Here is a 9,125-nt window from a genome sequence, read left to right as displayed (position 1 = left end):
GTAACTAAATAGAAGTAATTAATAGAGATAACAAGGTTAATTCTTACTGCATGGAATCTGGCTCCATGCTGAGCAGATACAATAAAATCAGAGGAATGACTTTGCATTTGCAGCTATGCAGCTCTTAACATATGATGTGATCAAAGTGCTTTTCAATCCAAAAAAGTGACTATTAGGGCAGCAGAGTTGTGTTTTCCCTGAGGATGGTGACCTACAGGTAGTTTGGGGTTCCTTTATCCCACTGTGACCCACTGCCTAACCTGGCACTGGTTACAAGGTCACAAGGAGATGATCCCACACAACAGTGATGTTGTGACTCAACTCTCCCAGTTATCCAAGTGCATTATCATCAACCCCATGTGTATAAACATCTGAAGTGACTGCTCAGAGGATTTGATATCTGATTAGCATTACCAGATGTGTAAGGAACTGAGGAAGTAACAACATCAATTTTCACTTCCATTACTCTGCTGATCTGCCTCCTGGGCCACTTTCTTATTCTTTCCAGTAGTTTCCTTCCTTTTCTTTTCATGTTTTTTTTTTTTTTCTCCCTCCTTCCTTGACCAAATAGGGAATGGCAACATGGCTGAACAATGCCTGAGGGGCAGGATGGAGCAAGCCGCCAGCAGTGGAGGACATAAACTTTAAAAGGAAAATTAAAAGGTAATCCTATTCACTGATTACTACTTAGTGAGCCTTCTCAGAATCCAGAAGACAAATTAAAAGTGTCAGTTTAGGAACCTCATTATTTTAAGTCAGTCTGGTGAAGGTTTGATTAAATTTTTTTGATTTAGTGTTATCAATACTGTCTGTGGAACAGTAACAGCTCCCAGCTGTTGCTGACACTCAGCTTCCCAAAATGGGAAGCTTGGGGCTGGGAGATGTTGTTTCTTTTGGTTTTGTTTTTATTGGTGTTTTTTTTTTAAATAATAATTTCCCATTCTCACAAACAAAACCAACACAACAGGCAGGAGTCTTCTCTCCCATGTACTCATGTACTGTGTAGTAATGAGAATAGTTCTGGACAGTGACCCTTTTGCTGGACAACAAAATTACTAAGAAACTGGACAAAGAGCACAGAGGATTGAAAAAAGCCTCTGATTCAAAGCAAATATTTTTATTTGAATTTTCAAATGAATGTACTTTTACTGCATTCCTTCCCTTCTGGGCTCACTTTCCATAAACATGCTAGTGAATGAACTTTATAAACAGGAATACTTGCTAAAAGCTAATTTAAGAGAATGGGTTTTCAACTGCTCTCCAAAAGCAAATTCCAAACCAAACTTTAATACAAATTTTACACTTAGTGATACAATTTGGGCACACTTGGCCCACCTAAATCTGCTACTATTGACCTAGCTACAGCAAGTGCCTTCCTCCGTCTCCTCCCCATCCCTGCTGCCTGTCTCTGTGTCTGCTAAAGGAAACTCCTCAGCTCCAAGTCCTGCCAGTGCAGCTCTGTCTCCCTTTGCTTCCTAGCTCAGCTCTATGATATGGTTAGGGTGTTAAGAATAACATGAAACTTATTACAGTTTGGCTTTTAAATTTTTTTTAACTGCAGTGCAAATGAGGAAGCCAGAGACTAAAGAAACTTCTATTTAATTATTTTCAAAGAAACTCCTAATTAATTATTTAACCTAGAAGATCTGACAGAAGGGTAACTTCTGGCAAAGGTGAAGGGACAAGCAGTCAGAAATGGCCTGAAAGTGGTAATACATAGCACAGGTCAGCAGTACTTCCTTGGTGACACTTTGTTTTCATGCTTTGAAACATGAACTTCTTAGTGAGTTTTATAAGCCATTTCTTTGGGGAGGAGAGCTAAAACCATCTAAAAAAAAATTCTGTGCAAATCTGTGCTAAAAAGAGTTTTTCCTTAATGGGTTTTTCAAATGCATTTTAAATAGTCATCTTGCAAAGAAACACATGAAGAACATGATAATATGAGTAAATATGTGAGCATAAAAATATGAATGCCAGTGGGCAAATTGCTTCTGATTAGGTGTCTAGCTCTAAAGAAAGGTTGCTTCCATCATCTCTCATAGGTTGTTACATCAACTGTTCTCTGTTTCCACAAGTAGATAAATGGGCAATTGGTGGAATGTACACATACCTTAGTGTCCCCAGAGAATCAAGAAACAAGACATCTGCTGTCCCACCTCAAGCCCATCTCTAATAAGCCTAAAAAACAATCTAAAATAAGGTATAGAGACATTGAGCAATATAAAAAATATGAAAGTAACCCAAGAAGTTTGCAATGAAACCACAATTGTGAGAAAATCAGTTAAAGGAAGCAAAATCCCAGCTCTGCTCCTAACTCACTGTGTGGTCTTGGGCAAGCCACAAAAGGGCCATACTTTGAACATCTTACTCACACTAGTAACCAGCTCCTTACAAAGCATTTTTGCTTAACATCACAGTCCACGAGACTTGCACTTGAGCTATGGAAACAGCATGAACATGGATCTACTTACATGAGGCTAAGTATTGCAGTCTGCTCCTGAGGGGTTTTTTTTGCCTCCATCTATCCATAAAAAACAGAGAAAAGCTCTTACCACTGTGAGACTGGTGTTGCTGGGATTCAGTCTAATTAATAAACATTTGTACAGCTCTTGGAAAATGTAAAGTGCAAAGTGCTATGCAGCTGGAACACATGTAGCTTAAACCTAATCTCCCAGCTTTGAATCTGCAGACTTTTTAAGTAGCTGCAACATGTGTGTGAAACGAGAATAAAGGACTGTCAGGATCTCCTTTCTAGCGGGACTGAATACTCTACAGAAGAACACAGCACATGATAATTTTAACAGTGTTTCTGTGTCCCTTCCATGTTATTAAGAGAGTGGCCTGTCACAAGCCACAGACATTGCTCCACAAGTCTTTTAGTGTGCTAGGAAATCACAGAGATAGCTTCACACCATATCACCCTCATTACAGTGTGGGTCCAGCAGCAGTACGTTTCACATATCCCAAATCTTTTCCATATATTTGGCACTGCCATACCTTAGTCCCCTAGATTTTGCTCCACCTTTCTTGTTTTCCTAATACAGTTAATGCTACCCAGCTGTTTGCAGTCAGCTTTAAAAACCTATAACTAAATTAGCATTCCTGCTGAAGGCTTATTCCCTGAGCATATATTCCCTACACTACTGATGTTCTCCATACATTTCTTGACAATCAAGTACAGCTTCACTTTTATTTGCACAGTGTTATGTTTCAAAAATAACAGTCATCTGAAAAAAGAAGAGATGGGCCTGGAGAAAAACTGGATCCAAACAGTCCCTGGATGCTGAAGAAATTTACATCCAGGCTGGATTAAAAATGTGCAAGTAAACCTCATCATTCATCAGATTCCCTGTTCTTCTGTCAAACTGAGTTCTTGCAGCATGTATTCCCTAGTAATGGCAAAGCAAGACCTTCCCCAATAATAAATTAGGGGTGTAAGTTCAATGACAATTGTTTAATACAACAGTTAATATTTAAACAACAAGGCTGAAGTTCTGTCCTGCACAGATTGAACCCAGCAATGCATTGGGGCATCTTTAGAGGAATCCTGGTTCTCATCCACACTGTGAAAGCCAGATTGGCGAGAGCCCCTGAAGTTACCTAGCTATTCCTAGCTATTCCAGCTCTGTGCCAGTTGCAGAGCTCCTGCAGCAGAATCATGTCCTGGGGTTTTCAGTGTGCAGGCTCACAGCAGCAGAATCATGTCCTGGGGTTTTCAGTGTGCAGGCTCACAGCCTCATATGCAGTACCTGTGCTGTGGCTCTTTCCCCAGAAACAGACCCTCTGAAGCCTGTAGGATCCTTCAGCTGGGTTTATGATTAGGCTCCTCTAAGGTGGGATGCTAGCTTGTGTTGCTGGTTCAGATCTTTCAGGATTGGATTCTAAAGTAAAGACATGTTTTAGTAATACCTGATATCAGAACATATGATTTTCTTGGTAAGTGGTAATTTCAACAATCTCACAGTACTTATTATGGTCCTACCTGTATTTCTAAATGTGCAAAAATAAATACTCTTTTTTTGCTTCAACCCCCATGCCATCCTTCTACCACTGTAAATATCTGTCTTGTTTAAGTGGTGCTTATGTAAATGATTATTCAACAGGATTGCTCACCTCCCCTGTGCCTGACTTATATGAATTTCATCCCCTTCCTTGTTCACTATAATTTGTAGAAGATAAACTTTCTTTCCTACTCTGTGTTTAGAACCCGAGCCGGCAGTGAGCATGTTTCCCACCTCCTGCTGTGAGATAAGTTGGCCCTTGCACTCCTGGGAAGGTCTGAACCCCTCTTCAAGAAACAACAGTTTAATGAAGGGGCAGGCAGAAGGGAATTAAAAATGCATGGGCACAAAACAAACCAGTCCCCAGCAAGCTCCTGCTGACAGGCTGCACACCGGCCCCCGGATCAGCAGGATATCCAAGCCCAGGCTAATGAATGATTTCCCTGATGGAGAGAGGAGTCCGTGTGTGCCGAGAGTTCACTGCGTGCTGGAAGCATTTGTTCAGTCAGGTTTCAAAGGCCTCCTCTGTCATCTGCGGCATTGAGGGTTGGATTATTAATTTAATGGAGTGGTTGTGCTGTGCAAGGAAGTGGAAAAAATCTGCTTCCACCTTGGCCAAAGCAGTAACGCCTGCAGCAGCCATACACGTTTTTTCACCGCTGTCAGCTCCTGAGGGAAACAGAATTGTGACCCCGCTGCTTCTCACTCCTGGCATGATCCTTCCTCCTCTTTTTGCCAGTAGGGAAACACTGATTGCAGCAGGCCTCTTGTTTATCCATTGTTGATCCCAGCACAGCCTGCTCTCACCAGGTGTCAGTGGATCCAACACAAGCATCAGGAGTGCACAGTACTAAATGGGCGTATATTTAATTCCAGGTTTTGTTTTAAGGTCTTCAGGCAGAGGAAGGGGTGGATAATTGTATAGTGGGAGGGGAGGTCAGGCAGGCAGTTAACATGAACTTCATAGGAGGGAGATACTTGGAAAGCAGTGGCACTGAAAAAGACCTAATGGACATTAAATTAGATATGAAATTTCCATCTGGTAAAATGGCAAAAAGCCTCATGCAAGTATGGGATGCATTTACAGACAATTCATGTCACTAGCCAAAAAAAAGGAAACTTTCTTACTTTAAATGGCAAAGTACCAACAATGGTATAATACCTAGAATGCTTCAGACAGCGCTTGACACTGTTGGCTTCAAAGACTTCAGAGAAAATTAACAGAAATGCAGAAGGGCTGGAAGAATTAGTCTATAAAATTACTGTTACTGACTCTGCATGTGTGTCAGAGAAGGACACAGTCAATCCACACATCAGCCCCAGAGCACATCCCTGAGTGTCCAACTTAACCCAGGCTGCTTTTGGATTGCATGAACCAGGCCCACCAGAACAGATGCATCTCCAGTTCCAAAGTGAAATGAATCCCAAAGTGGGAAGTCTCCCTCCGCAAAGCTGAGGAGGAGCAGACCTAGGTGAAAAATGATGATTTTTCAGCAGGAAATATTGAGAAAACAGAGCTTTTCTCTAAGAGTATTTCCAAGAAACAGTGTTCTGGTCTCCTTGTAAAGAAGAGGAATCCAGAGATTTTCTCTGAAGATAGAATGCTGAATTCATTGACCACAAACATCTAATGAGTGCAACTTTAATTACAGCTTTCCAAAATACAAAGGAGTGCCTGAAAATTCGAGTAAAATACCCTGTTCTTTTCTCTTTTATCACTTTTAAACATAACCATACCTCAGTTTCTTTCTGTTTGTCCCTACCACAGTATCATGTCCCCCCTGCACTTTTTTCCTGTTCCTTTTGTAGCCAGTGAAATGGGCCCACAAAGTGATCCACTGCAGAGGGTTCAAAATTTCCAATTCTTCTTTGTCATGAATCCTGTCCTCACCTGACCTAAAGGTCAGATTGGTGCAGATAATTAGGTATATTCCAGTATTAGCATAAGAGAGTGGAAATTAGTGTTGTGTTGGAGGGATGCCTTCTATGTCCTGGCCTCTTTCCTGGCTATCCCTTTGGTAAAGAATAGTGGCACAGGGATATTTTCAATACTGTATATTCCAGTTTAGAACTCTAACAGAAACACAAGATAAATGCATTTTTGCTATTTTTTATACTTTATGAAGATTTCTAAGTCACATAAGAACACAATGCCAAAGGTACTTTGGAGGAAGGACTTCTGACTGACTTCAAACTATTTTTTTATTTAATATTTTAAGCCAAAAGTGAGGGCTTTGACATTCATTCTGATGAAATTTACACTTGATCCATTAATTAGGAAAGTTATCACAGGATATGCTGCTCACTAATAGGAAATAATAAATAATCATATCTATACAAAACTGCTTCCTGTACTGCTAATTAAACCAGAGAAATTCTTGCCAGCTAAAGGAAATGATCTATTCAAAGAGCATTAACATTTCTGGCCAAATTGATAAAATGATTAACTGAGTGTGGTCAGGAAATGAAGTCCCTGTCCCTTGCAGGAACAGGGAAATGTGCTGTAGAGATTATTCTGAGGTGAAGTTTTCACACTATGGGTGACCAAATCTAATGAGCAGGATTTCCTCAGTGACCTGGCAGAGATTGGAAGGAACCTGCAGAAGTGCTGCATGAGTTTTGAGATTAAAATATGGATAGACAGGAAAAATATATTAAAAGTTCATGAATGGAAGTCATCATGGGGTCAGTATGCAACATCTTTCAAATCCCTGAGAAAAATCAAAGCATTTTGAGGAGATAATTTTAAAAAACAGTCTCTGGATCAAAATGTGCTCTAGATGAAAGCATTGGTTGGTGTAGCAAAGAACAGAAATTGGCGTAACTTTTCCTGCTCCAACAAAACTTCCAGAGGCTTGGAGTAGCTGAGCTGTTAAATTCCCCAGGGTTGTAGAGTGTGGAAGGAAATGGCCAAGAAGATCTGCCAAGGAATGAATCCATCACTATTGCCCATTCCCCATACTCCCTGTTCTCACATCACAAGTCATTGGAGAATGGCTTGCTGTACATTTTATTTCAGCCAGTTCCCATGTGAGTGGATAAAATGATCTGGTTTTCCAGTCATGCTTCCAGGTTTTTGAGGAGTTGTACTGAAATCAGGATATTGTCCTGCAGAGTTTGGGAAGGAGGCTGGAAGGAAGAGAATAAAGTGTAAGCTCACGCCAACCAAAAACATGGGCCCCCAACTCATTATTTCCTATGTTCCTTCCTTCACTATTCATCCAGTCTGTCATCCCACTGTGTCATCCTGTGACATGTGTTTCACATCCCAGCCTTTCCAGATCTAAACTATTTTTCACCCTTCTTCTATTTCTTTCTACCCTGTCTTTCTTCCAGAAAATAGCCACCCTACATGGGCTGAGCAAATGCACTCACACTGAGTGTCCTCAGAAAAGCTTCCAGAGTTGGCTTCCAAACTCTGATCACTCTCCCATCCCAGAACTGATGTTGAAAGACTTGCATAAATACACACCCTGTGTCTGTTCCCCTGTTCTGTTCTTCATCCTGGAAAGTTCTACTTACATCAGCTATGTTACTCTGGTAGAAAAATGACATGGGTGAGTGGAGAATCAGATCAATCAATTTTCTTCTGTTTAAGTCAAATGATGTAATTTGTTTGCCTTCTTAAAATGAAATGGCCTTTCAAAGGCTTGTTTGTTTGGTTTTTTTCCCACTGGGTATCACATGGGTCTTCCATTAATAATAACAATAGCTACAAGAACAGACTAATTAAAGCACATAGTTTCCTTAGGTTTTTTTATTATTGCACTCAACATTCACTGTTGAGAGAAATATGGATTGCAGGAAAAGAACTCAAAATATAACTTCAAAAAGGCTGATTCAAGTTGCTGCTCAGAAGATACTGCACCATATGGAAAATGTAACTGAGTAGCTGCCAAATATGTTTAGTTTAAACAAGGGTAGGTAAGATCTGATAATGCATGGGATCATTTTGGCACATAGCACAGCTCTCCCAGACCCATTGCATTATGCCTATCATCAAGTTAGTCCATCTAACAGCATGAAGTGGAACACCCTGACCCTTCTTATCCCTGTTAATCACTCTTAAGTAAATAATACCTCTTTGGAGAATAGTGATTCATATGCTGCAACCTAAGATAGGGTCAAGCTGTGAACTGGTCTTCCTGCAGTGATAGGTAAAGTCAAGGAGCAAAGATAAGGAAGAATTTTGTCAGACTATTATCACTACTTCACTTTTTAATTGCCTATAAAAGTTTTTTTAAAGCAGCAGGACAGCACAGAAGAACACAATCCCTTCTGCTTTCTTTCAGTACAGCTTCTAAACAGCTGTTCTGTTTCTCTCCCATCGCCACCTATTTAATTTTAAGATAAGGGATGCTTAGGAATAATTTTCTCTGTGAAGCAGCTAGGAAAGGTTATATATTTCTGAAATGTCTTGTGCTATTTCCTTTAAAAAAGTCAGACCAGTTCTTGGTTTCCCAAGGCATTCTCATAGCCCTGAACACTCAGGACAAAAACCGAGCGAGACATTGAGGAGTCTTGCAGTTCAGAGATGTACTTTCCCACTTTTCTTTCTGCTTTCCCTTCCCAGGACCCAACCCTCCTCAATACTCCTATGCTTCTGCATAACCACAGCTTGCCATAGGATCAGGCTGAGCTGCTCCTGTCAGGATTTTGGAGAGCTGGGCAGCCAGCTGTCAGTCCCTTTCCTGTGATTTTAAGTCTCTTCATTGGGGTATAGAGCTGAAGTGTATCTCTGACACACTCCTTAATCTAGCAGCCATGGAGATAACTCTAATGCACCCTCAAAAAGGGTTGTCCACACCCCAGAGGACAAAATTATGCAGAATGGGCCAGCTACCCTGGATTGAGGTGTTGTGCACTGTGTGCTCAGGTAGAAATCCTGACTCAGGCCCTCAGGTGGGCCCAGCAGTGCTTACATACAGCAGTTCAAGGGCAGGTGACCCACATGGCTCTATGACTAGAATTTTGTCCCTGCAGTGCTTTATAGCAAGGCCTATTCCTTTTGTGGAGAAAAAGCCAAGATTTCACTCCACAAAATGTTTAAGCCAGTGTTCCAAACTTCTCAGAAAGCAGAGTCTCTTCATTCACACGAAGATGGATGATGTGTGTAAGACGGGT

The 9,125-nt window shown here is 40.9% G+C and overlaps 1 long non-coding RNA gene across 2 annotated transcripts; it reads left to right on the top strand.

Annotated features, from left to right (window-relative positions):
* The first annotated feature begins 326 nt into the window (after nucleotides 1-326).
* LOC128805188 (uncharacterized) lies at nucleotides 327-3,345 on the top strand. Of its 2 annotated transcripts, none has more exons than XR_008436319.1 (3): nucleotides 327-421; nucleotides 572-663; nucleotides 3,202-3,345. It is a non-coding gene; the product is annotated as an uncharacterized LOC128805188 (long non-coding RNA). The 2 variants fall into 2 exon arrangements; XR_008436318.1 differs by having other exon boundaries at nucleotides 3,182-3,345.
* The last annotated feature ends 5,780 nt before the right edge of the window (nucleotides 3,346-9,125 follow it).

The sequence above is a fragment of the Vidua macroura genome, chromosome 3 (assembly GCF_024509145.1).
Source record: "Vidua macroura isolate BioBank_ID:100142 chromosome 3, ASM2450914v1, whole genome shotgun sequence".
Taxonomy (NCBI): Eukaryota; Metazoa; Chordata; class Aves; order Passeriformes; family Viduidae; genus Vidua; species Vidua macroura.
Note: the sequence above shows the minus strand (reverse complement) of the source record. Positions and strands in the feature narration are given on the sequence as shown.